This window comes from Bufo bufo, chromosome 3, assembly GCF_905171765.1.
Source record: "Bufo bufo chromosome 3, aBufBuf1.1, whole genome shotgun sequence".
NCBI classification, from domain to species: Eukaryota; Metazoa; Chordata; class Amphibia; order Anura; family Bufonidae; genus Bufo; species Bufo bufo.
The window spans coordinates 685,730,126-685,757,135 of NC_053391.1; the positions used below are offsets into that span (position 1 = coordinate 685,730,126).

General features: G+C 45.3%; 1 protein-coding gene across 2 annotated transcripts in view; it reads left to right on the forward strand.

The window, feature by feature from the left end:
• Window positions 1–27,010, forward strand: part of P2RY6 (pyrimidinergic receptor P2Y6) — a 114,493-nt gene that overhangs the window by 59,288 nt on the left and 28,195 nt on the right. The window lies entirely within an intron of this gene.

Below are 27,010 nucleotides of genomic sequence, written 5' to 3' on the forward strand. Positions count from 1 at the left end.
GAAAAAAAACGATTTGATCCATATGCAAATTACCCTGAGATGTGTCCTGTATGTGAGATGAGTCCAGCGTTTAGGAGCCCAGCACCGCCCCGCATCCTCAGAATCTCCTCCTTGCTCCCCGACGTCAGACAGCCAGAGCGCCGTAACCTCGCGATGCGTGAGCTAGCGCATGCGCTGTTCCTTCCCTGAGGCTAATGCCAGCACAGGGAAGGAACACTATGAGGACACTGCGCATGCACATCGCGAGATTACGGCGCTCTGGCTGTCTGACGTTGGGGAGCAAGGAGGAGATTCTGAGGATGTGGGGCGGTGCTGGGCTCCTTCACACTGGACTCTTCTCACATACAGGACACATTTTTTTCACAATAAAAGCACACAGAGCTATGGGGACTGGGTATTGCGTATGTGCTAGCGACCATCTAGCAACCCATGTCCTCAGCTCTATACATCAAATCCCGGTGACAGGTTCCCTTTAGTCTTTTGTGCTCAGTCTACACAAGAACTAATCACTTTCCATTGTTTGAAGACTCTGCCCCAATGTCTAGAAATTTCCATCACTAGAAAACTCCATCACTATGGTCCTAGTATAACGCCAATGATGCCTGTGGTGCCCCATCATGGATGTTGCATTGCAGCATTGTCTTGAAGATGAACCATTCTCCAGGGGCGGATTGGCCATAAACCTTACAGGGAAATTTCCCAGTGGGCCGATGCCCAGGGGGCCGCCTTGGCCCTCCTCTGGGCCGGCCAGTGGAAGTTTTTGGGGATGTATTTTGTGCTGCTGGCGACAGTATTTTGTGATGGACTGTGGTACTTGGCTCTGTTGGGGTGGTATAATGTGCCACAATATGGTACTGCTGGCCCTGCCTTCCATCAATTTGGACCAAACTACAAAGGGGACACTTTTAGTATTTTTTCCAGGACCACTTTAAGTTCCTAATCCGCCCCTGCCTTTCTCCAAAACTCTATCAACTCTTCTGAGCAACTCGATGGACCTCTATCATGAGCATTTGATCAAAACCAGAAACGTTAGGGAATGCTGGAGGGTTTTGGATGGACTACACAGCACCACAATTACTTTATTATCAAAATTTGACAAAACTGTGTTACGGTTCTTATGATAGTTGGTTTTATATTGGCCAAACTAAGGTGCCCGGTATATAGAATTTCTCTTTTCTGCACCCTAGGACCCCTGATAAGGAGTTATGGATACTGTTGAGCGAACCCGAACTGCAAAGTTCGGGTCCGTACAAAACTTTGCGAGTTCGGTTACCCGGTCCCAAACTTGCAGCAAAAGTTCGGGTTTGAGTTCGGTGTTCGGGCATGCAATAAAGCTTGTTGAAAAGCTGCAGGGCAGCCAATCAACAAGCTTTTAAGCTGTGGGCACTTAGAAGCCATCACAGCCATGCCTAGTAATGGCATGGCTGTGATTGGCCGGTGCATCATGTGACCCAGCCTCTATACAAGCTGCATCACGTGTAGCACCGCCCATCAGCTCTGAGTAGTGCAGGGACAGGAAGCAGCAGCTGAAGTGAGGGACAGTGTTAGGAATCTCATCTGGCTATTTATTCTGTGGGGGTCCTATAGTGATTTTTTTTGTGGGTGCAATACACCAGCTTTGTACCCCTGACACAGAAATATAATAGTTAATCTGGCTGTTAGTTCGGTGGGTGACATAAACCCATTTTTGGTGTGAGGTACACCTGCACTGCATACGTGACAAGGAAATTAATATAGTTAATCCATCTGTTAGTTCAGTGGGTGACCTCAAAGAATGAGGAGAGCATCAAATAAGGGACGTGGCCCTGGTTGTGGTGCTGCTGGTGTTGGTGGAGCTCCTGTTGCAGGGAGAGGAGGTGGTCGATCTGTGCCAGCTACAAGCCCAAATGAAACCCCTTCCTCAGGTGTGAGTAGGCAACAGAACGTTCAGCGTTATTTTGTAGGTCCGAATACCGGTGTATGAATGGTGAGGCCAGAACAAGTAGAGGCGATAGTAGATTGGGTGGCTGACAGTACCTCCAGTTCCTTCACATTGTCTCCCACCCGATCCCCTTCTGAAAGCGCAGAGTTGGCACCTGCAGCCCATGGGCATCTATCTTGCACCTCACCCCCTTGCAAATCAGACAAGCAGTCTGAGCCCCAAGTCATGCAGCAGTCTCTTATGCTTTTTGATGACTCTGCTGGCAGGGTTTCCGTGGGCCGTCCACCTAGCCCTGCCCCAGAATTGGAAGAGATTGAGTGCACCGATGCCCAACCACTTATGTTTCATGATGAGTACATGGAACGACCACCGCAGCACGTCTCAGGTGACGAAACACAGGTACCAACTGCTGTGACTTTCTGCAGTGTGCACAGGGCCGATCCTACACGGGGTGCAGTGGGTGCCCGGCACCCCAGCGCTGTCACCCGAAAGGCGCCGAGCGCAGGGCCGGACTGGCCTGCCGGGATAGCGGGAAATTTCCCGGTGGGCCGGCAAGCCTGAGTGCCGCAAGGCCGCGGCCCTGGTGACAAGTGGGGGGCGGCCGGCGGTAGGGCAGAGCAGGAGATGAGCGCCTCCATTGCGGAAGCGCTCATCTCCATAGTCATCTGTATTGCCGTCCTCAGGACGGCAATAATACAGATGCCTGTGCTGCGGCAGAGGAGGGAGAGGTGTGTCCCCTCCTGTTCCTCTGATAGGCTGCCGGCTTAGTGCTGGCAGCCTATCAGAGGCCGGTGCAGGCGGCGCGATGACGTCATCGCGTCGCCTGAGGCTGAGCCGTATAGCGAGGGACACAGACGGAAGAGGCGGCCTGCATCGCATCGCATTGCTGGAGGTAAGTATAAGTGTATTATTTTTTTCTATATAGGTACAATACTGGGCTGGCACATGATAAGGGGGGCTACTGGGCTGGCACATAAGGGGGGCTACTGGGCTGGCACATAAGGGGGGACTACTGGGCTGGGCTGGCACATGATAAGGGGGGCTACTGGGCTGGCACATGATAAGGGGGGACTACTGGGCTGGCACATGATAAGGGGGGACTACTGGGCTGGCACATGATAAGGGGGGCTACTGGCACATGATATGGGGGCACTCTGGCTACTGGCACATGATATGGGGGCACTCTGGCTACTGGCACATGATAATGGGGGGGATCTGGCTACTGGCACATGATATGGGGGGGGCTCTGGCTACTGGCACATGATAAGGGGGGCTACTGGCACATGATAAGGAGGGCTACTGGCACATAGGGGGGCTACTGGCACATAAGGGGGGCTACTGGCACATGATATGGGGGGGCTCTGGCTACTGGCATATGATATGGGGGGCTCTGGCTACTGGCACATGATGGTGGGGGGGCTCTTATTTCTGGCACATGATTGGGGGCACTCTGGCTACTGGCACATGATATGGGGGGCTCTGGCTACTGACACATGATATGGGGGGGCTCTGGCTACTGACATGATATGGGGGGGCTCTGGCTACTGGCACATGATGGTGGGGGGGCTCTTATTACTGGCACATGATTGGGGGCATCTATGGGGGCACATCTTACTGCAGATTATTGGGGGGCACTATAGGGGCATCTACTGAGGCTAAAAAAGAAGATATTTTATATGGGGGCTCTGTATAGGGGCATTTTATACTGGGACACATTATGGTGGGTACTATGGGGAAGGGGGGGGGCACTATGGGGGTCATCTACGGGGGCACTGAGAAGGGGTATTTTATATTGGCACATTATGGGAACATTAGCTCAACTGGGGGCATTACAAATGTTTTGCATATTATAAGGAGAATTATTACTACTGGGGGGGCATTATGGTGGGCTTTATTACTCCCCCATGGTATGACCCCCTAGTAGCAGCACCAGCCTCTCCCTGCTCTGCTATCCCTCTGCCCCTTCTCCAAATCCTTATTATGAAATCTTTCTCATTAGGTTAAAGCACAACATCAGCTCCGCCGAGCCCCCGGCCAAAGTGTTGAAGTGGCGTCCGAGATCCCTAAGGGCCAAGTCAAGTAACTGTAAGTTTTTATGGGGGTTCTACAAAAGAGCTATCGTGGGGCAAAGTTCATATTCGTGTTTACATTGTAAAGGGGAGGAGTTAGTAAGATAACCACGCCCATGTGGGGGCGCCAGAAATATTTCTGCACCCAGGCGCCTGTGACCCTAGGATCGGCCCTGAGTGTGCAGACCGACAAGGAGGTCAAGGGTGAAGACTGGGTGGAAGATGATGTGGAGGACGATGAGGTCCTAGACCCCACATGGAATCAAGGTCATACAAGTGACCTGTGCAGTTCGGAGGAAGAGGTGGTGGTCACACAGCGCCAGCCGCACAGCAAAAGAGGGAGCAGGGTGCAAAAGCGGAGCGGCCGTCCTCTAGACAGTACGCCTCCTACTGCCCACCGCAGCAAGGGACCGAGCACAGCAAAGCCAGCTCCAAGGAGTTCCCTGGCGTGGCAGTTCTTCGGACAATGTGCTGACGACAAGACACCAGTGGTTTGCACGCTGTGCAATCAGAGCCTGAAGCGAGGCATAAACGTTCTAAACCTGAGCACAACCTGCATGACCAGGCATCTAAGTGCAAAGCACGAGCTGCAGTGGAGTAGACACCTCAAAAAACACAAAACTTCTCAGGCTCCTCCTGCTTCCTCTTCTGCTGCAGTCTCGGCCTCTTCCTCCCCCTCTGGAGTGACAGGGGCACCTGTCACCCTGCAAACAGACGATGTGGCAGCAACGCCACCACCGTCACGTCACCAAGCATCTCCACACCATCCCATGGAAGCGTTCAGCTGTCCACCCCCCAAACACTGGAGAGAAAGAGGAAGTACCCCCCTTCCCACCCGCGATCCCTGTCTCTGAATATGAGCATTTCAAAATTGCTGGCCTTTGAAATGCTTTCATTCCGTCTGGTGGAGACGGAGACTTTTAAAAAGCTTATGGCGGTGGCTGTCCCACAGTACGTGGTTCCCAGCCGCCACTGCGCAACGGCATCTGTGGCAAGGTCCATATAACCACCGATACGTGGACCAGTAAGCACAGGCAGGGACCTTATATCTCTGCACATTGGGTAAATGCAGTGGCGGCTGGGCCTGAGGCGGATAGCAGTTTGGCGCATGTCCTTCCACCACCGAGGATTGCAGGACGTTTCTCGTTGCCTCCTGGTGCCTCTTCCTCCTACTCTGCTTCCTCATCCTCTACCGCCTCCTCATCCGGTCAGCGAAACACCTGCACCACCAACTTCAGCACAGCCAGGAGGAAACGACAGCAGACTGTTTTGAAACGTATCTGTTTGGGGGAAAGACCCCACACCGCACAGGAGCTGTGTATGGGCATGGAACAACAGACCGATGAGTGGTTGGTGCCACTGAGCCTCACGTTTGGCCTGGTGGTGTGCGATAATGGGCAAAATCTCGTAGCAGCTATGGGCCTAGCCGGTTTGAAGCATGTGCTGAACTTGGCTTTGCAGAGGTTCCTGAAAAATTACTCTGATATGTCACAGCTGCTGCAGAAAGTGCGGGCCGTCTGTGAGCGCTTTCGGCGTTCCACCCTGCTGCTGCTCGCCTGTCTGCGCTGCAGCGTAACTTCGGCCTTCCCGCTCACCGCCTCAAATGTGACGTGCCCACAAGGTGGAACTCCACCTTGCATATGCTGGACAGACTGTGCGAGCAGCAGCAGGCCATAGTGGAGTTTCAGCTGCAGCACGCACGGGTCAGTCGCACTGCGGAACAGCACCACTTCACCACTAACGAGTGGCCCTCCATGCGGGATGTGTGTGCCGTATTGCGCTGTTTCGAGTACTCCACCAACATGGCCAGTGCAGATGATCATTTCCATGGTTTTCAGGCCAGTCATTCACAAGTGCCTAGGAGGGTGGGTTCCTGCACCAACAGACTCCAGGTACACAACTGTCCAGCCAGGGCACGGTTCTGGAAGATGAGGAGGAGGAACCGTGTTCACAGCAGGGTGGCACCCAAAGCAGCTCATGGCCATCACTGGTGCGTGGCTGGGGGGATACAGAGGACACAGACGATACACCTCCCACAGAGGACAGCTTTTCGTTGCCTCTGGGCAGCCTGGCACACATGAGCGATAACATGCTGCAGTGTCTCCGCAACAACCGCCGAGTTGCCCACATTCTAACTTGTGCTGATTACTGGTTGACCACGCTGCTAGATCCCCGTTACAAGGACAACGTACCGTCCTTAATTCCGTCACTGGAGCATGATCGTAAGATGCGCGAGTACAAGCGCACGCTGGTAGATGAGCTGCTGGTGGCATTCCCACCTGACAGCGGGGGCACAGTGGAAGCACAAGGCGAAGGCAGAGGACGAGGAAGAGGTCGCCAACGCAGCTGGGGCACCGCCAGCACCTCAGAAGGCAGGGTTAGCATGGCCGAAATGTAGAACAGCTTTGTCAGCACGCCACAACAACCAGCACCACCAGCTGATATGGAACGTCTTAGCAGGAGGCAGCATTTCACCAACATGGTGGAGCAGTATGTGTGCACACGCCTACACGTACTGAATGACGGGTCTGCCCCCTTCCACTTCTGGGTCTCTGAATTGGGCACATGGCCTGAGCTTGCCCTTTACGCCTTGGAGGTGCTGGCCTGCCCTGCCACCAGTGTATTGTCCAAACGTGTGTTTAGCACGGCAGGGGGCGTCATCACAGACAAGCGCAGCCGCCTGTCCACAGCCAATGTGGACAGGCACCCCTCCATTAAAATGAACCAGGCATGGATCCCTCAGGACTTGTCCGTACCTTGTGCAGAATAGACAAGTATACCGGCACTAACCAGCCATTGTTATACTGCAGCGCACTTTCTCTTTGCGTTCTTTCCCATTTCCCAAATTCATAAAAAAATAAAAATAAAGGAAAAAAAATAAATAAAACAGTCTTGGCTATCTCCTCGACCGCCGCTTCCACCTACACCACCACGTCTACCGCCTCCTCAACCTCCTACTCCACTTTGACCTCCGCCTCCTAGTTCAAGATTCTTATTTTAAAAAAATATTATATTCTGTGTTATTTTAAGTCATTTCCCTATCCATGTTTGTTTGCAGGGCAATTGTCCTGCTCTTACACCCATTTTGCTTCCTTTTGCAGCCTCCTAGCCCCTACTATGACTATTTTACAGCCATTTTAGTGCACCAAAGTTCGGGTCCCCATTGACTTCAATGGGGTTCAGATTCGAGTTCAAGTTCGGGTCCCGAACCCAAACTTTGACCCGAAGTTCGTCCAAACCCGACAAACCCGAACATCCACGGGTCTGCTCATCCCTTTCCTGGTCAGATTCTAAAGTCACAGTCCTCGGAGTCATCACCAGTCGGTGGATAATGCTCTAGAAATGTCTGAGGATACAAATCTAGAGTTGAAGTGATGTCAGGAATCAACACTAGGAGAGCAGTCATAATTTGACAATACAGAAGAAGAGAAGATGTAATAAGATATAGAAGTAGAAGTAGACATGGAGGAAAGGACAGCAGTCAAAACCAGGAGTTGGCTACAAGTGGCAAGTGACAAATAACATAGAATAAGATGAAGGCAAAATATGTGGTCAAGGCTATGGTCAGTGTCTAACACAGGTTAATGAGCTTACATAGAATTTATTTCACATTTCACTCACAGGCAGTGGTATCCAGCCAAAGCTGATGTAGTCAGTGGAGGTCAACTGTCTTGAAGACCCAATGAAGTCCATGGATGTTTGCCGAGAGCAAGGGGTGAGCTGGGATTTGAGGTCGAGTATGAAACTTTAGGACAAGTCAGAAGATGATTTTAGTTGGGATCACCTCTTGAAGAATGAGTTTGCATGCCAATCTATCAGTCTTAGCACATACATGACTTAAAAGAAATATTTTGGGGCTGCAGAAGAAATGTCTTTTGTTTACTAAGTCCCAGATCCCATTAGGCTCCAGCAGCTGCTTTAGGATTTCTGGAGGAAATAACCTACGTCTGGATCTGTCCCTGAACATGGAAAACAGGCTTGGAACCAGATTGTCAAACTCTTCTGTATCGAATGTATCTTCGTTTCACAGGAACCCAATAATGTCAAAGAATTAATCTTCACAAAGTCAAGAGTAACTAAATTAGGAAATAATTTTTGAAAGGAAACGATGCATTGTAAAAATTCATTAGATTATGGAAATAAGCTGGAAATGATTGTGTGTCACATTTTTAAATTGATGTTCGCCCATAGGAACGACATGGCCCCTGGGGAGTTATTCCAACTGATGACCCACTCAAGACAAAATCTCGAAATATCATTAATGCATCGAAATAAAAAAAAATGTAAATGGGTGTCACTCAAAAATTTGTCAGCAGAAACATGACCATCTCATCATACAGGGTAAAGCCCAGAACTGGTGGAGCTCCCAAATGTCTGCCCATCAGATCTTCATGTCATGAAAGGGACAGCTCTTATAACACAGATATTTTCCCAAAAAGAGTGAAATTCCATTATCAAAAATTGGCAATCTTACAAAACGGCCAAACCATTGGGAGCTGTCTGACTTTGGCCTTTGATAGACCTGCTCAAAATGCAACGCAAGAATAAATATGGCACACTGCGCCATTCAGGCTACGGACACTCTTCTTCTTTTGTAGAACAAGTCACTATTTTCTTTAAAAAAATTTAATTAAAAATTTACTTGTCTAAGCTGTTTTTGAAAAGCATCTAGATTCTGGTGTGCCTGTGGTCTGCGATGTACGTACATCCATATGTCCACGGACATTCACAAATTCTGAGGCAGATCCGTGTCGAAATCTGCAATGACTCTGAGTTACATACGGATTCGCTGAGGATTCCACTGGGGATTAAATTGTATAAAGTTAGACAAATGTGTCTAGCCGTGCACTAAATTTATCGTCCTCCAGTTTGGCACATGTTCAGACTGTCTGCTCCAAGTATACACTGTGTAAACACTAGACAAGATTAGTAAATTGGCCGTAATAAGAAAATAATCACCCCCTCCGTCCGCCAATTTTTTTTTGTAATTTTCATCTACTATTTTGAAAAAAGTTTTCACGTCCTTCAAGACTTCAGTAGCTAGGGATCATCATTCTTCTCAAATCAATGTTGGTGACTACTCAGGGGGACATAGAATAATAGATACCATCACTGCCCTGACCCTCGGCTTTACTTCTGCATTATATGGCGGAATCCTGGCCCCTACTCAATTACCGTCCGCTAAGAGAGAATTTGGATGGAATCCATTTTTGCTAATGGATCCGTGAGGCTTCACAATATTTTCGGGGTTTCATGTTATAGATTTTTCACTGTAATCTCCCCGCGTTTCTAATATTCTGCTTTGTTCATGTGAGTCATATCCATGGTGCAATATCAGCAGAATAAAAACGTAACATCAACCACACTAAGGATATGAAAATGCCACAATGCAAAATATGCCTTAGAGTGAATCGTGCTTAAAGTGCCAAAATAACAAAATAGTGCTATACAGTGCCCAAATAATGCTGCCCAGATACTGCTGTGAAATAGTGCACATTTAATGGGTTAAGAAATTGCCTAGTACGGCAGCAGAGTTAACATGATTAGGCTACATTTACATGTCCGCAAGTGTTTTGCGGTCCGCAAATTGTGGATCCGCAAAACACGGAACGCACATGGCCGGCACTCTCATAGAAAATGCCTATTCTTGTCCGCAATTGGACATGTTCTATTTTTTTGCGAAAGTGCGGATGCGGACAGCACATAGTGTGCTATCCTCATCTTTTCCGGCCCCATTGAAAATGAATGGGTCCGCAACCGTTCAGCAAAATTTCATGATTTTCCTATTCCATGACGTAAAGTCATGATTTTATAAAGGACACGGAGGCGAGTATTGCTATTCTCTCTTTACTGTTTCCATAGCAGCAAAGACAAACATTTAAAATATGCAGTAACTATGGCAACAAGCCAACCCTCTCCCTCCCAGTGTCCATATAAGCCACGGTCACACTGGAGCAGTCCTCTTTCTTTGTGGTCAGTAAACTTTAACCTGGAACTCCTCCCAGCAACAAAGGAAGATCAACAACTGAAAGAAGGTCTTCAGGATCCAAGAACCGAGAGCAGGAACATAGGCCCGGATCCAACTTGACAGAAAAACCTTGCATATCCCGGACATCTGGTCAGGAACATCAACCTATAGAGAAAAACAAACAAACAAAAGCGGTAGCATTCAAGCAAAAATTTAAGGCACAGCATATGCTCTACATAAAGGAACAATAAGTTAGATAACAAGAGTCATAACTCAAATAAATTATACAAAAGGGAGGGGAGAAAAAAACTAAACTGGGTGGGCAATACTCGCCTTCGTGTCCTTTATAAAATCATGACTTTACATCATGGAATAGGAAAATCATGAAATTTTATTCCAGGACACGGAGACTCCTATTGCAAGTTTAAAGCTGGTCCACCACAGCAGAAAAAGCGTGAGATGGTGGACGAAAGTAAAACTCACGGAAGGTAGAAACCCTGGACCAATCCGCCAATTTCATGACGTCCTCTAAACGGGCTCCAGAAACCGTCATAGAGGTGGCTGAAGCGCTCCGAACTGAATGAGCTGAGAAAATTGAGGTGTCAACTCCCGCGAGGGACAAAATCGATTTAACCCAGCTCGAGAGGGTAACACTGGTTACTGGCCGAAAGGGTCTGCGAAAGGAAATGAAGAGATGAGGAAACTCAGGAGAACGCAAACCAATGGTGCGCCGTTCATATTCCTGCAAGCATAGACCGGGACAAAGCTCTGGACACATCGGAAAATACGGATAAGACACAGAGCGGATGTTCGTCTTCACGCGACGGGAGATATTGAATGTCACTCCGACTGGCGAAAAGGAGCGGGCGTCATGATCCAACGCCCGAACGTCAGAAACTCTCTTGCAGGAGATAAGGCATAAAAGAGTGACCAACTTAGCCGAGAGTTGCCGTAGTGACAAGGAGTCATTAGAGGGCCAATTCTGAAGGAAAACCAACACGATGGAAACATCCCAGGTAGCGGAGAAACGCGGCCTCGGAGGATGGGATAGGCGAGAGCCACGCAACAACCTGCAGACTAGAGGGTCTTGACCAGCAGGGCAGCCGTCAAAGCCCGAATGCCTAGAAGAGATGGCAGACCTATATAGATTAATAGTACGATATGTCTTGCCCTCCTCAAACAAGGCAGACAAAAAGGACAAGACCGCCGTTACAGGAGCATCAGTGGGATCCAGGTTCCGTGCGAGACACCAGCGAGCCAAGGAATCCCAAGCTGAGCGATAAGCCTTTCCGGTTCCGGGTGCCCAAGCGCTCTCCAGCAAGAATCGAGTCGTCTCCGAAAGTCCTGAGACCTGCCAGGGGCTCCCGATACTCTGCACGCGAGAAGTTGTAACGTACCTGCTACGAGCAACAGATGAAGCTGACCCGCCGGTCCCCTGAGAAGGTGGGATAGAGTAGGAAGCAAGACTGGCTCGGCAATGAGAAGGTCCAGAAGGTGGGGGAACCACGACTGGGACCTCCAAAGGGGCAAGATGAGGACCAGTTCCGCTGACTGTAGGCGAACCTGGAGAAGGACTCTCAGAATCAAGGCGAAAGGGGGAAACGCGTACATGACCGGAGTCGTCCACTCCTGGAGAAAAGCATCCACGGCCTCCGCCTCCGGGTCCGGACGCCAGCTGAAAAACCTGACCCCCTTTTTTCTGAACCAGAAAGATGCTGCTCAAGACCCCATAAGAGTCTGTGGGAGCCATCTCTATCGCTCCTTTGGCCCACAGATCCGTGAGCTCTGAGTCGATGAGAGCACGAGCGGGGCCGGCCGGAAACTGGGTCTTTGGTGTTGGGAGCCCCACGGGGTCGGACACCAGCTCTATAACAAAACCCCTGATCGTGGACAGAACCCAAGGATCGGAAGACACCTTTTTCCACGCATGTGAAAAGAATTGGAGTCTTCCCCCCACAGGAAAGTCAGACAGAGGAGGAGGAAATGGATGACTCACCGTAGGGTTTCCTGGAGTTAGGATGTCCACGGAATCCTCTGCCACGGCTGAAACCACCACGGGTGGGGAAGAAGGTGGGCTGATGCTGTTGATCCTGCAATGAGGGTCTGTGGACGAAGGAGCCTCTGCCCGAACCACGGGCATAAGAGGAGGATCGGCCGGGCAGACGGCCCCTGAAAATGCCGGCCCTGGCAGAAAAACGGTTGGGAAAAACCTTGCGCATTGAAGTTTGCACCTTATCAAGGGCGGTGAAGGCCCCAACGTATCTGCCCAGCTCCTTTATGAAGGGCTCACCAAAGAGGAGCCCCTGGGCGTCCTTGCCTGCTTCAGAAATAGCTAAATTTGGCAATTTTGGCTCAATTTTCATCAGTAGCGCATTGCGCCTTGCGCCGTTCTATGGCCATTGAAGTATTTGCATTGCTCTCTGAGCCCAGCCACTCAATTCCTCTGGGTCGACCTGATTACCAGCTGCCCTGGCCGATTCGGCCATATCTAAAATCTTAGCCAGTGGGCCCATGACGTCTAGGACTTTATCCTGGCATGCCCGAAGGGCAGAGTCCAGACCCTTGCGGGGATTGAATCTGGTCTTTGTTAAGAATTGGACCATTTTGGGATCCACCACCGGAGTCTCACAGACTTTGTCAGGGATTAGAGGTCTAGGACACTCAGCACGCAACTTGGTACGTGCCTCCTTAGTGAGGGCCTTGCGGGTCATAGACTCAATATACTGAGTGACATGCGAAGCAGGAAGCCACTCAGAGGACCGCGGCTGGTGCAGAGCATTGGGATCAAACATGGGATCCCCCAACGGATCCAATAGAGGATCGGCAGAACCAGAAGGGGTCTCAGGGTATGTATCAGTAGGGGGCGGTGGTAGATCCTGGTCTATAGGATCAACCATAATACCCATCAGATTCTCCTCTGATCCATGCAGGGAGTGGTGCCGTGCCTCCTCATCAGACTCTCTATCAGAGTCGGAACCAAGTTCCAACCTCGCCCGTGTTCTGCCTGGCGCGGACAGGCTCTCTTACGCGACCTTAGCGCGTCGTCAATGGATGGGACAAAGCCATCATTCTCAGTTGTTCTGGAGGCAGTAGTGGGATGTAAAGCAAGGGCTTGAGTAACAGATTGGGAGATAGCCGAGGACATAGACCCCATGGCAGACATAATAGCGCTAGATAATGTAGATATTACAATACAATACAAATTAAATATATAATAATAATAATGATAAACAATAATAATGCCCTAAGAGAACGCTAAAATGGAACACCTCAGGGCAGAAAAGAGCTGCTAAGGAAGGTGAATACTTAACTGGAGCAGCAAAGAAAGAGGACTGCTCCAGTGTGACCGTGGCTTATATGGACACTGGGAGGGAGAGGGTTGGCTTGTTGTCATAGTTACTGCATATTTTAAATGTTTGTCTTTGCTGCTATGGAAACAGAAAAGAGAGAGAATAGCAATAGGAGCCTCCGTGTCCTGGAATAAAATTGCAGAATGGATCCGGGCATGTGAATAGACCCTAAAAGGATGATTAGGTAAGCATCCATATAGTTTCACCAAATATTACTGTATAACAGGCATTTTTTATATATTATTTATATATTCCTGTGCATAGAAACAGTATTATAGTAGTTATATTCTTGTACATAGGTGCAGTATTATAGTAGTTATATTCTTGTACATAGGAGCAGTATTATAGTAGTTATATTCTTGTACATAGGAGCAGTATTATAGTAGTTATATTCTTGTACATAGGAGCAGTATTATAGTAGTTATATTCTTGTACATAGGAGGTAGTATTATAGTAGTTATAGTCTTGTACATAGGAGCAGTATTATAGTAGTTATATTCTTGTACATAGGAGCAGTATTATAGTAGTTATATTCTTGTACATAGGAGCAGTATTATAGTAGTTATATTCTTGTACATAGGAGCAGTATTATAGTAGTTATATTCTTGTACATAGGAGCAGTATTATAGTAGTTATATTTCTGTACATAGGAGCAGTATTATAGTAGTTATATCCTTGTACATAGGAGGCAGTATTATAGTAGTTATATTCTTGTACATAGGAGCAGTATTATAGTAGTTATAGTCTTGTACATAGGAGCAGTATTATAGTAGTTATATTCTTGTACATAGGAGCAGTATTATAGTAGTTATATTCTTGTACATAGGAGCAGTATTATAGTAGTTATATTCTTGTACATAGGAGCAGTATTATAGTAGTTATATTCTTGTACATAGGAGCAGTATTATAGTAGTTATATTTCTGTACATAGGAGCAGTATTATAGTAGTTATATTCTTGTACATAGGAAGCAGTATTATAGTAGTTATATTCTTGTACATAGGAACAGTATTATAGTAGTTATATTCTTGTACATAGGAGCAGTATTATAGTAGTTATATTCTTGTACATAGGAGGCAGTATTATAGTAGTTATATTCTTGTACATAGGAGCAGTATTATAGTAGTTATATTCTTGTACATAGGAGCAGTATTATAGTAGTTATATTCTTGTACATAGGAGGCAGTATTATAGTAGTTATATTCTTGTACATAGGAGCAGTATTATAGCAGTTATATTCCTGTACATAGGAGCAGTATTATAGTAGTTATATTTCTGTACATAGGAGCAGTATTATAGTAGTTATATTCTTGTACATAGGTGCAGTATTATAGTAGTTATATTCTTGCACATAGGAGCAGTATTATAGTAGTTATATTCTTGTACATAGGAGCAGTATTATAGTAGTTATATTCTTGTACAGAGGAGGCAGTATTATAGTAGTTATATTCTTGTACATAGGAGCAGTATTATAGCAGTTATATTCCTGTACATAGGAGCAGTATTATAGTAGTTATATTTCTGTACATAGGAGCAGTATTATAGTAGTTATATTCTTGTACATAGGTGCAGTATTATAGTAGTTATATTCTTGCACATAGGAGCAGTATTATAGTAGTTATATTCTTGTACATAGGAGCAGTATTATAGTAGTTATATTCTTGTACATAGGAGGCAGTATTATAATAGTTATATTCTTGTACATAGGAGCAGTATTATAGTAATTATATTCTTGTACATAGGAGAAGTATTATAGTAGTTATATTCTTGTACATAGGAGGCAGTATTATAGTAGATATATTCTTGTACATAAGAGGCAGTAATATAATAGTTATATTCTTGTACATAGGAGCAGTATTATAGTAGTTATATTCTTGCACATAGGAGCAGTATTATAGTAGTTATATTCTTGTACATAGGAGCAGTATTATAGTAGTTATATTCTTGTACATAGGAGGCAGTATTATAATAGTTATATTCTTGTACATAGGAGCAGTATTATAGTAGTTATATTCTTGCACATAGGAGCAGTATTATAGTAGTTATATTCTTGTACATAGGAGGCAGTATTATAGTAGTTATATTCTTGTACATAGGAGCAGTATTATAGTAGTTATATTCTTGCACATAGGAGGCAGTATTATAGTAGTTATATTCTTGTACATAGGATCAGTATTATAGTAGTTATATTCTTGTACATAGGGGGCAGTATTATAGTAGTTATATTCTTGTACATAGGAGCAGTATTATAGTAGTTATATTCTTGTACATGGGAGCAGTATTATAGTAGTTATATTCTTGTACATAGGAGCAGTATTATAGTAGTTATATTCTTGTACATAAGAGGCAGTATTATAATTGTTATATTCTTGTACATAGGAGCAGTATTATAGTAGTTATATTCTTGCACATAGGAGCAGTATTATAGTAGTTATATTCTTGTACATAGGAGCAGTATTATAGTAGTTATATTCTTGTACATAGGAGGCAGTATTATAATAGTTATATTCTTGTACATAGGAGCAGTATTATAGTAATTATATTCTTGTACATAGGAGAAGTATTATAGTAGTTATATTCTTGTACATAGGAGCAGTATTATAGCAGTTATATTCTTGTACATAGGAGCAGTATTACAGTAGTTATATTCTTGTACATAGGAGCAGTATTATAGTAGTTATATTCTTATACATAGGAGGCAGTATTATAGTAGTTATATTCTTGTACATAGGAGCAGTATTATAGTAGTTATATTCTTGTACATAGGAGGCAGTATTATAGTAGTTATATTCTTGTACATAGGAGCAGTATTATAGTAGTTATATTCTTGTACATAGGAGCAGTATTACAGTAGTTATATTCTTGTACATAGGAGCAGTATTATAGTAGTTATATTCTTATACATAGGAGGCAGTATTATAGTAGTTATATTCTTGTACATAGGAGCAGTATTATAGTAGTTATATTCTTGTACATAGGAGGCAGTATTATAGTAGTTATATTCTTGTACATAGGAGCAGTATTATAGTAGTTATATTCTTGTATTCTTCTAGCAGGTTTATTCGCTTTTTTGGTACATACACAAAATAACACAATGCATCAGATTTTGCCGATTCTTCACACAAACACTCTAGAATTTGAGCTCCAGTGTGTTTACCTTGGCTGGACACAGCCAGTTTGGGGGGCCAGGAATTAACCACTTCCTTGTGTTGATGTGATGTTTGACTGCTTTCAGAGCCTCAGACAGTTCCTAAATAAACTACATAAGAGGTCGATGAATGCAGAATAGCTGGCAGGGCCGCATCAGCATAACGGCTATTAAAGAGACAGTAACACCACAATCAATATGTATTGAAGCTTTTAAATTTAAGGGGCAATTACAACTAACAAAAAAATACAAATAGAATTGTCCAGTAAATATAAATCATGGAAATCTGTTTCCAGGAAAGCTGGGTATCAGACAATATGGCTGCCAGTACAGTTATCACCTTGGTGGACACACAACTTTCCTTTACGTTAGAGATGCATCCCCCCATTATAGCATGTATCACACATTTTCAAAGGGTCGTTTAGGGGTTAGTGATATTCCTTATCCCTGGTGGTCTACAGCAGTTTAGGGGTTAATACCTAATATCAGTGATTGCCTGGTATGGTTTGATGTGAATTGTAATAACTGTGGTCCGAGGCAGTAATAATGGGTAGAATTATAACTCTGTGGTCTAGGGCATGGAAGCGGTTATTTTTTAGCCCTGGAGGTCTAGGGTAAAGAAACGGTTTATTGTATTGTCTCTGTGTATATCCCTGGTGGTCCAGCTTTATCATGTATTATTTTGCATCTATTCACGTAAAAAATACGTTACTGAAGTGGGTGTAGAACCACTCCCTCGATTTGGCTTGGGGACTACTCCTAAGGGTCTTATTCTGGAAGTCCTCTGAACTTCACCTTTTACCCCTATACAATCAGTGTGGTTGGCTACAGACCCATGGGGGTCAGAGACAATGGTGCCGAGCATTGGAGGGGGGGGGATCTGGTAAAAATGTAGTCAGGGACAGGCCAAGGTCAGGACAGGCAGCTAAGAGTCGGTGCTATATGTCAGGTCAGGCAGCTAAGGGTCAAATCTGGGAAACAAGCAGAAGTCAGTAGAAGGGCAGACAGATGTATAACAGCACACCTAGCAGGTTACTAGGGGACTAGAACCTGTTGCTCAGGCACCTTCCCAGAGAAGAAGGTGTCTTAAGTAACCCTGCGGGGCTGGCCAAAGTCTGGGCAAGATTTAGGTGTCTGTGAGCTGGTCCTTTAAGAGCCAGAGGTAGCGTGCCCCCTTGCGGGCAGTAAGAGGCACTGCCAGCAAGAAGCAGCTCATGGCCTGAACAGAGAAACAGTCAGACAACCCAGGGGCAGAGGTGCAGAGGAAAAGTGCCAGGTCTGGGCCGCTGGAGCAGGGGAGCCGGACGAAAGGTGAGCAGAGCAGTGCTAGTACCCGCCTTAGAGACTAGAGAGGGCGGCAGATACAGGCACTTATTTACTACCTAATATATCTTCATATTGATCAGAGCTTTTTTTTTTCTGGTACAGAGCTCCAAATCTGCGGCAAGTAAAATTAAGACCTATTGGCTGGCTAAAGTATAGAGGCATTTGTATAAAGCTGTAGGAAATGAGCTCCACCTAGTGGTGGCTGCAATCATACAGAATTTTTTGCATGTACATAGGAGGCAGTATTATAGTAGTTATATTCTTGTACATAGGAGGCAGTATTATAGTAGTTATATTCCTGTACATAGGGAGCAGTATTATAGTAGTTATATTCTTGTACATAGGAGCAGTATTATAGTAGTTATATTCCTGTACATAGGAGGCAGTATTATAGTAGTTATATTCTTGTACATAGGAGCAGTATTATAGTAGTTATATTCTTGTACATAGGAGCAGTATTATAGTAGTTATATTCTTGTACATAGGAGGCAGTATTATAGCAGTTATATTCTTGTACATAGGGGCAGTATTATAGTAGTTATATTCCTGTACATAGGAGCAGTATTATAGTAGTTATATTCTTGTACATAGGAAGCAGTATTATAGTAGTTATATCCTTGTACATAGGAGCAGTATTATAGTAGTTATATTCTTGTACATAGGAGCAGTATTATAGTAGTTATATTCTTGTACATAGGAGGCAGTATTAAAGTAGTTATATTATTGTACATAGGAGGCAGTATTATAGTAGTTATATTCTTGTACATAGGAGGCAGTATTATAGTAGTTATATTATTGTACATAGGAGGCAGTATTATAGTAGTTATATTCTTGTACATAGGAGGCAGTATTATAGTAGTTATATTCTTGTACACAGGAGCAGTATTATAGTAGTTATATTCTTGTACATAGGAGCAGTATTATAGTAGTTATATTCTTGTACATAGGAGGCAGTATTAAAGTAGTTATATTATTGTACATAGGAGGCAGTATTATAGTAGTTAGATTCCTGTACATAGGAGGCAGTATTATAGTAGTTATATTCTTGTACATAGGAGGCAGTATTATAGTAGTTATATTATTGTACATAGGAGGCAGTATTATAGTAGTTATATTCTTGTACATAGGAGGCAATTTTTATTGTAAAAAAACAAAACAAATACAGTTACATGAACAAAATTTCACTTCAGTTCAAAAACATAAATTACATTCAGTGTTCGTAAATGATTACTCCACTATAGAAAACACAAAAACATTTTTAACTTAAAGAGGCCATGCCTGAAAAACAAAAAAACAAAAAAAACATCATATAGTACAACCGAACAATAAGAGAACCATTCCTAATCCAGATGTACATTTCTCCACAATATTTTGTTGTTCTGGTTCTTACTTATCTCCAATGACCTGATCCACCTGAGTTCAGACAGTATTTGGCTGACTGCTGTTGTGTGTTGGAAGGCCTCACTGTGTAGGGACACTCGAGTTCTTGCATGCCAGTGGTAATACCTAATGGTGGATATTATTATATATAGCGTACCCTTGTCGATGTTACCATTAGTAGATGGAATACCATAGATAATCTCAGGATACTTTAGGGACTGCAACCTTGGGATTCTTAAATTGCCAGAGACTTCTGTCCATATTTTCCTTCCTCTCGAGCACTCCATTATGAAATGTTCCATGGTCTCTTCTTGCGGACATCCCAGAGGACACTTCCTATCTGACTGAGATAGGTACTTCAAATTACCTCTGACAAAGAGCCTCCCGTGTAGTGACAACCAGGCAATGTCATACAGTTTAGCAGGAAGTCTCTTCCCATTGAGGAACCTCAGACTTTCCTGCAGTGTGGTGGTCGGACAATCCCTCAGAGCAAGGGGAGAACAAAAGAAGTCCCTACATATCTTATTGTATAGTTCTTTCCTGGTCTTACTCATGATGAAAGACTTCTCTAGCCTCCACTTCCTGACACACTTCAGGGAATAGTCCAGGTACTGGGGGAGGTAGTCACTCGTCCTTCTCCTCCTCTTGAGACTGTCGCCTCGCACCCAAGATTCTGCAAAAGGCAATATCCAATCCCTGACACTATTCACCCACAGGGAGCTGTTCTCCGAGTCCAGGCCACCAAAATTGACTTTTAGAAACATGGAGTCAAAGAACACCCTTGGATTTATCATATCCAGCCCACCCGCTCTCCTCTGCAGGTATGTTATACCCCTCTTTATTAGGTTCAACCTGTTCCCCCAAAGAAGCTGGAAGAACAGGCTAAAGAGCCTAGCCGAGAAAGATTCTGGCAAAGGAAAAATGACAGATACATATAAGAAGACAGGGACCAGATAAGTCTTTAACATTTTGACCCTTTCTCTATAGGTCAGCCTCCAGTTCTTCCATCGCTGAACCTTTGCATTTCCGGCTTCCAATTTATCTTCCCAGTTTATCCTGGCATTATCGTCCCTCCCAAATTTAACCCCTAAGATCTTAATATAGATGGAGGCTTTCGCAAATTGTGGCAGATCAAAGTCTGGATCAGAACTTAGTGTCCAGAAAGCTTGACTCTTCTCAAGGTTGACCAGAGACCCTGAGGCCTCCGAGTAGCTTCTGATGGCTGCAGACAACATCTTCACCTCATGAGGCTCAGATATCACCACAGTAACATCATCCGCGTAGGCGACAACACTCAGGGGCAGGCAGTGGGGGACCGGCACCCCCTGAAAATCACACTCCTGCAGTGACCTCAGGAACGGGTCTAAGGCAAACACATACAGCAGTGGACTCAGCGGGCAACCCTGTCTCACCCCTGCCTCAACCCTGAACGTGCCCCCCTGCCAACCATTGATCAGAGGAAAGCTCTCTGCCTCTCTGTACAAAGTCTTCATCCAATCGATAAATTGCCCCGGAACACCGTACTTTGACAAAGTGGCCCATAGATACTCATGGTCTACTCTGTCAAAAGCTTTAGCCTGGTCCAGACCTACAACATATCTCCCACACCTCAGGGCTTTACATCTCTCAAACATCTCCCTTATCGAGATGACTGCTCCAGAGATGTTCCGCCCTTTTACTGTGCCGAACTGACAGCCTGACAACAGTGCCTGGGACAAACAAACTAACCTAGAGAACAAAATTTTCGCCAGAATCTTCCTGTCGACATTCAAGAGGGCAATCGGCCTCCAGTTCTTGATATCACTAGGCTCTTTCCCTTTAGACAGCAGAATTAAGGAGGACACCCTCATGGACGGAGGCATCAGGTGACTTTCTAGACAATTTTTGAACACGTCCACGAGGATTGGAGCTAAGTGGTCTCTGAACTCCTTATAAAATTCTGCGGTAATACCATCTGGACCTGGTGCCTTCTTCAGATGTAACTGATCAATGGCCTCTTTAACCTCCTCCACCGTTAATTCTGCTGTTAAAGGAGAAAAGTCCAAATTGTTAGTATCAGGGCCTGGAGTTGCCTCCAAGAATTGAGCCATTTTTTCTTTATCCAAAACCTTCTTCTGAAATAAGTCAGCATAGTAGGATCTCACCACCCCCAGGATACCCTCCCGAGATTCCTGCAAAACACCCTGGGAATCAGTGAGACCTGCAACAGATTTATTAGCCACACGCTCCCGGCAGTTCTCAAAGGGATCAGGAGACCCTAAGGTCCCATAATCCCGTTCAAGAACCAGGGAGGTGTACCTGTTGTACTGATACTGCCTCATCTCAGATTTCAGTCGGTTTATCCTTCGTTGGTCCCCCCCATCTGCCGAATACAGTGACTCCAATTCTTTCCGCAGCTTGAGATACTGGCTATATTTACTCTTCCCTTTTTTTAAAGACAGTCTCTTTAAGAGGGATCTGATCTCATCCTTGACGTCCTCCCACCAATCAGCCACGTTTTCGTAAAAATCCATTCTCTCTAGCTGATCTTCAAGAAGGGAGTGGATGCAACTCTGGATGTAAGGATCATCCAAGAGGCTGGAGTTGAGTTTCCATGACCCTCTCCCGAGATCAGGGCGCTTGGTGGCTCCCAAACAGAAGTACAAAGCTAGGTGGTCAGAATAAGGGACAACTTTCTCTCTCCTCTCACTGATGTTTTCAGAAGGACTCACCAGAGCTAAGTCTATCCGACTACTTCTGCCAGCACAAGAATAAGTGAACTTTGGCTTTCTACCACCACATGCAAACACATCGGACAGACCAGCCTGAAGAATCATTCTGTTCAGGACCTTAGAATCTCTAGTAAGCGGCCTGTCAGTAGGTCTGTCACTGGGCATCATAACAGCATTAAAGTCCCCCGCCATGACCACAGGAACAGATGTGAACAGGTATGGCTTTACCTCATTAAAAAGGTCAGTCCTCTCAGTCACTGTCTGTGGACCATAGATATTGATGAATCGGAGCCTTCTACCTCGGATTGTGACCTCCAGGACCAGACACCTTCCCATGGAAACCTCCGTTAATCTATGTATGGTCACATCCCTGGTGTTAAACAGTATGGAGACCCCAGCATATGGTTCCACAGCCAGCGACCAGAAGGAAGGACCAGACTGCCATTCTCTCTCTGCCTCTCGTACTAGACCCAAAGTATTTAGATGGGTCTCCTGCAAGAAGAAGACATCGGCATCCAGATACTTCAGATGTTCATACACAGCATGCCTTGTTCTCCTCACTTTCATGCTATTTACGTTGCTGGAAATGACTTTAATATAAAAATCAGCCATTAAAATAAAACAAAGTAGAAGAAACAGAGAGATGGACCCCATCATCATATATCAGAGTCTGAGCACTCCCGCTGACCACCACCAGTTTCCATGTCTGAATCATACTGTTCCTCAACTTGAAAAGGTCTCCTTTTAGAAGGAGGATCATCACTTGGGTCCTCATCATACTCGGCCATCATACGATTCAACTCACTTTCCATTTCTGCCTCTGCGTCTGACTCCGACAAGACACTGAATCTATTGGCGGTCACTGTCCCATCTGGTCTACTGTCCACTTTCACCTTACTTGGCTTTCGGACAGTGGTCCACTCACCCTCAGGCTTACGGCTGGACTTATCTTTTTTCTTTCTTTTAGGCTGCTTATTCTCCCCAGTGGTGAACACTGGAGCAGAAGAAGAGACAGCCTCTGTGTCTACAGCCTGTGTGACCACCTCCATGTTCCCCTCAATGATATCTGACTGGGGTTGGGTTTGTACTGGATCACTGTCTGGTAAGTCCTGTTGAGGCTCTGGCCCTGTTGGTACTGACCCCGATAACAACGTGTCCTCCTCTAGGTCATCTATCCCTTCCAGTAGGTCATCATCAGGAAAGTCCTTGCTTATGTTGTGCCAGGCGATGGGACAGTCCCTGTGGGAATGACCAATCGTGCCACACAAATTACACCTAATGACCTGGCAGTTGGCACTGACATGACCAATCTCACCGCACAGGTTGCACTTCACCATGGTGCACGCACTCGCTAAGTGACCGGTCTTCCCACACTTAAAGCACTTTCTAGGCTGACCCGCGTAGAAGCACACACCCTTCTCCCTGCCAATGAAGAAAGAATTGGGCAGATGTTGGGTTATATTGTGGTGCTGATGGAGCTTCACCAAGACCTTCCACCCCCCAGTCCAGATACCGTCTTCATCTCTGGTTTTAGTGAGTTCGGACATAAGGTCACAATGTCTCCTCAGCCAAACTACAATGTCCTGGTGGGGAACCGACTCATTCCAGAAGATGATGGTGACGTTAACAGTATCTGGCTTAGAGATGGGGATAAAACTGAACTTATTCCAGCCCTCTTCTTCTCTGAACCTGGTGAAGCTAGCCCAGAAGAGATCGAGATCAGACATAAGCTTAAAGCTGATGTCAAAGCCCTGCCTGTCCGGGAGGTTTATGACAGCCAGGATGTTGGATGGCTGGAAGCCCATTTGCTTACATAGCAGCTCTCTGATGACATACCTCCTATCGGGCAGCTCTTCCTTGGCACCTCTATGCTTGAACCTGACCACGTTCCTCCTCTTAAAAGCCTGGCCGGTATAACTGGTGTTTGACCTAAATGATGGTGAGCCACGGCTCCAGGCATTCCCAGAGGAGGTGTGACCAGGTCCACTATTTTGCTGTCCTTGTGAGCCTTGTGTAGGCTGCTGGCCTCCTGTACTAGGGGGTTCTGGTGCTGTCTGTGTAACTAACGGGGGAAACTCCTGTACATTAGATTGTACTGACCCCTCCACACCATCAGTGTCACCAACATTAACAGAGGGATCCACAGACTGGCCTGATTCCCCAGAGGATCCCAGATCCCAAACAGACTGTGGTGCACCCTCCCCTGACAGAGCAGTATCACATAGCGTATTATCACACACAGTATCATCAACATCATCAGACACTTGAATGTTCTTAGCAGTATCCTCAGACACATGAATATGCTCAGCAGTACTGTCCTGTACATGGATGTCCTCAGCAGTACCGCCCTGCACAGCACAGTCCTGAGGACCTGGCTCAGTAATAGCAGTTTCATGTGCTGCTGCACTGTTACCTTCTGTTAGGAGTCCACAGTCCATGTGCTCAGTGCTGCCCCCAGACTCTTGTGGTGACTGCACTGCTACTACAGGGTTACCTTCAGGTAACAGGCCACATTCCTCCTGCAGAGTAGTGGATGCTGGGACTTGTAGTGCCATGCTAGGAACTGCTTCAGGTGCTTGCTGCTGCTGGACGCTTGCTTCCCCTTTGTACAGACTTCCTTCTTTAAAGGAAAAACTTGCTGGCTGCAGTAAGGGTTTTCCATGGGACTGCTGGGCGCCATCTTGGAAAAATTCTGATTCAAAGCGCTGCTGGTTCTTATAAGTCTCTCCAACGGGTCCTAGTTGTTCCAGGACAGAGTCCATCTCCCTTACGGTGTCAGCGAGCTGTATGGCCAGGGAGCTCAGCTTGCGGTCGTGCAGCTCCTGGCGGTCAGGGTTTGCTGCCTTCAGCTTGTACATGCAGTCTATCTGCTTCTGAAGCTGCAGTTTCTCTCTTCTCAGAGTCTCCATTCTCTGCACCAGTGCTGGGATTTTGTCAGCGAGGCTCAGCTCAGGTGCGCGCTCTCCCCCTCCAGCAGACTGTCCATTGCTGGGTATTGCAGGCTGTGGACTCACAGGTGTAGTGGCCCCGCTTGTGTCCAGCCCAGGTCTCTGCACTGCTGGTGAAGACACTTGTGGCTTTGGACTTGTTGCGGTCACTGCGGTGGGTGCACAATCCCCAGGTTGGAGACCGGCTCCCAGGTTTTCTCCAGTGGCTGCACCTGGTAACCTTCCTGCTTTACCTTCTTTGGTTTCATCCACACTTTTTGCATCTTTCTTGCTGCTGCTTCCAGATCTCGTACGGTCAGAAGTTATCAGGACATTTTGCTGCAGATTTTGCTGTATGGTCTGTCTCTCCAGAGAAGTTCTTCTCTGTCTGCATGGGGAGGGTGAGGGCTGCACACCTGCCGGCCGCAATGGAGTCTTCACCTCCTGCACAGTCTGCTGGCCTCTTCCCTCAGGGTATTCTGGACGCTGCACATTCACACTGGTCGATGGCTTCATCACACTCTTACTTACTGTGGCTGCTTTCTTCTCTGCTGTTACTTTCTTTACTTCTTGGCTTCTTCCTCCATAAAGACTGCTGACACCTTGACTTGGACCGCTGACGACATTACCGCTGACATTCATTTTCTTCACAAGAACTTTGGGATTTTCATCCACAGGTTGAGATGTCTGGGAATTGTTTCCCAGAGTAGGCCTTGGAGCAGGGGCCTTGCCTGGGGAGTATCCCCGCCCAGGGTGACCCCTCCCTGGGCTAGCTCCTGACATGAGGAGAACCACCTACACACGTCCTCTCAGCTAGGAGGCAGTATTATAGTAGTTATATTCCTGTACATAGGAGGCAGTATTATAGTAGTTATATTCTTGTACATGGGAGCAGTATTATAGTAGTTATATTCTTGTACATAGGAGCAGTATTATAGTAGTTATATTCTTGTACATAGGAGCAGTATTATAGTAGTTATATTCTTGTACATAGGAGCAGTATTATAGTAGTTATATTCTTGTACATAGGAGGCAGTATTATAGTAGTTATATTCTTGTACATAGGAGCAGTATTATAGCAGTTATATTCCTGTACATAGGAGCAGTATTATAGTAGTTATATTTCTGTACATAGGAGCAGTATTATAGTAGTTATATTCTTGTACATAGGTGCAGTATTATAGTAGTTATATTCTTGCACATAGGAGCAGTATTATAGTAGTTATATTCTTGTACATAGGAGGCAGTACTATAGTAGTTATATTCTTGTACATAGGAGGCAGTATTCTAGTAGTTATATTCTTGTACATAGGAGCAGTATTATAGTAGTTATATTCTTGTACAGAGGAGGCAGTATTATAGTAGTTATATTCTTGTACATAGGAGCAGTATTATAGCAGTTATATTCCTGTACATAGTAGCAGTATTATAGTAGTTATATTTCTGTACATAGGAGCAGTATTATAGTAGTTATATTCTTGTACATAGGTGCAGTATTATAGTAGTTATATTCTTGCACATAGGAGCAGTATTATAGTAGTTATATTCTTGTACATAGGAGCAGTATTATAGTAGTTATATTCTTGTACATAGGAGGCAGTATTATAATAGTTATATTCTTGTACATAGGAGCAGTATTATAGTAATTATATTCTTGTACATAGGAGAAGTATTATAGTAGTTATATTCTTGTACATAGGAGGCAGTATTATAGTAGATATATTCTTGTACATAAGAGGCAGTAATATAATAGTTATATTCTTGTACATAGGAGCAGTATTATAGTAGTTATATTCTTGCACATAGGAGCAGTATTATAGTAGTTATATTCTTGTACATAGGAGCAGTATTATAGTAGTTATATTCTTGTACATAGGAGGCAGTATTATAATAGTTATATTCTTGTACATAGGAGCAGTATTATAGTAGTTATATTCTTGCACATAGGAGCAGTATTATAGTAGTTATATTCTTGTACATAGGAGGCAGTATTATAGTAGTTATATTCTTGTACATAGGAGCAGTATTATAGTAGTTATATTCTTGCACATAGGAGGCAGTATTATAGTAGTTATATTCTTGTACATAGGATCAGTATTATAGTAGTTATATTCTTGTACATAGGGGGCAGTATTATAGTAGTTATATTCTTGTACATAGGAGCAGTATTATAGTAGTTATATTCTTGTACATGGGAGCAGTATTATAGTA